Raw genomic sequence first — 2,500 nt, 5'->3', positions numbered from 1 at the left:
TTTTGCTCCGCTCTCGACGGTCACCGCGCAATGCAAGAACAGGCCAAAAACTGGCCAAAACGGCCCAAAAACGGGCCAAAACTGGCCATTTTTGGCTGCACGAGCGAGCGGCGAGCGGCGGACAGCGAGCGAAGCGAGAGGCAGCACCGTCCCTGCTATACGAAAGCCCCATCCAGCCCTGTGCCACCCGGGGGGTTCCAGGGTGCTGAGATGGCTGACGTTTTGCTCCGCTCTCGACGGTCACCGCGCAATGCAAGAACAGGCCAAAAACTGGCCAAAACGGCCCAAAAACGGGCCAAAACTGGCCATTTTTGGCTGCGCGAGCGAGCGGCGAGCGGCGGACAGCGAGCGAAGCGAGAGGCAGCACCGTCCCTGCTATACGAAAGCCCCATCCAGCCCTGTGCCACCCGGGGGGTTCCAGGGTGCTGAGATGGCTGACGTTTTGCTCCGCTCTCGACGGTCACCGCGCAATGCAAGAACAGGCCAAAAACTGGCCAAAACGGCCCAAAAACGGGCCAAAACTGGCCATTTTTGGCTGCACGAGCGAGCGGCGAGCGGCGGACAGCGAGCGAAGCGAGAGGCAGCACCGTCCCTGCTATACGAAAGCCCCATCCAGCCCTGTGCCACCCGGGGGGTTCCAGGGTGCTGAGATGGCTGACGTTTTGCTCCGCTCTCGACGGTCACCGCGCAATGCAAGAACAGGCCAAAAACTGGCCAAAACGGCCCAAAAACGGGCCAAAACTGGCCATTTTTGGCTGCACGAGCGAGCGGCGAGCGGCGGACAGCGAGCGAAGCGAGAGGCAGCACCGTCCCTGCTATACGAAAGCCCCATCCAGCCCTGTGCCACCCGGGGGGGGTTCCAGGGTGCTGAGATGGCTGACGTTTTGCTCCGCTCTCGACGGTCACCGCGCAATGCAAGAACAGGCCAAAAACTGGCCAAAACGGCCCAAAAACGGGCCAAAACTGGCCATTTTTGGCTGCACGAGCGAGCGGCGAGCGGCGGACAGCGAGCGAAGCGAGAGGCAGCACCGTCCCTGCTATACGAAAGCCCCATCCAGCCCTGTGCCACCCGGGGGGTTCCAGGGTGCTGAGATGGCTGACGTTTTGCTCCGCTCTCGACGGTCACCGCGCAATGCAAGAACAGGCCAAAAACTGGCCAAAACGGCCCAAAAACGGGCCAAAACTGGCCATTTTTGGCTGCGCGAGCGAGCGGCGAGCGGCGGACAGCGAGCGAAGCGAGAGGCAGCACCGTCCCTGCTATACGAAAGCCCCATCCAGCCCTGTGCCACCCGGGGGGTTCCAGGGTGCTGAGATGGCTGACGTTTTGCTCCGCTCTCGACGGTCACCGCGCAATGCAAGAACAGGCCAAAAACTGGCCAAAACGGCCCAAAAACGGGCCAAAACTGGCCATTTTTGGCTGCACGAGCGAGCGGCGAGCGGCGGACAGCGAGCGAAGCGAGAGGCAGCACCGTCCCTGCTATACGAAAGCCCCATCCAGCCCTGTGCCACCCGGGGGGTTCCAGGGTGCTGAGATGGCTGACGTTTTGCTCCGCTCTCGACGGTCACCGCGCAATGCAAGAACAGGCCAAAAACTGGCCAAAACGGCCCAAAAACGGGCCAAAACTGGCCATTTTTGGCTGCACGAGCGAGCGGCGAGCGGCGGACAGCGAGCGAAGCGAGAGGCAGCACCGTCCCTGCTATACGAAAGCCCCATCCAGCCCTGTGCCACCCGGGGGGTTCCAGGGTGCTGAGATGGCTGACGTTTTGCTCCGCTCTCGACGGTCACCGCGCAATGCAAGAACAGGCCAAAAACTGGCCAAAACGGCCCAAAAACGGGCCAAAACTGGCCATTTTTGGCTGCACGAGCGAGCGGCGAGCGGCGGACAGCGAGCGAAGCGAGAGGCAGCACCGTCCCTGCTATACGAAAGCCCCATCCAGCCCTGTGCCACCCGGGGGGTTCCAGGGTGCTGAGATGGCTGACGTTTTGCTCCGCTCTCGACGGTCACCGCGCAATGCAAGAACAGGCCAAAAACTGGCCAAAACGGCCCAAAAACGGGCCAAAACTGGCCATTTTTGGCTGCACGAGCGAGCGGCGAGCGGCGGACAGCGAGCGAAGCGAGAGGCAGCACCGTCCCTGCTATACGAAAGCCCCATCCAGCCCTGTGCCACCCGGGGGGTTCCAGGGTGCTGAGATGGCTGACGTTTTGCTCCGCTCTCGACGGTCACCGCGCAATGCAAGAACAGGCCAAAAACTGGCCAAAACGGCCCAAAAACGGGCCAAAACTGGCCATTTTTGGCTGCACGAGCGAGCGGCGAGCGGCGGACAGCGAGCGAAGCGAGAGGCAGCACCGTCCCTGCTATACGAAAGCCCCATCCAGCCCTGTGCCACCCGGGGGGTTCCAGGGTGCTGAGATGGCTGACGTTTTGCTCCGCTCTCGACGGTCACCGCGCAATGCAAGAACAGGCCAAAAACTGGCCAAAACGGCCCAAAAACGGGCCA

Source organism: Musa acuminata, unplaced genomic scaffold (genome assembly GCF_036884655.1).
Source record: "Musa acuminata AAA Group cultivar baxijiao unplaced genomic scaffold, Cavendish_Baxijiao_AAA HiC_scaffold_63, whole genome shotgun sequence".
Classification (NCBI taxonomy): Eukaryota; Viridiplantae; Streptophyta; class Magnoliopsida; order Zingiberales; family Musaceae; genus Musa; species Musa acuminata.
Note: the sequence above shows the minus strand (reverse complement) of the source record.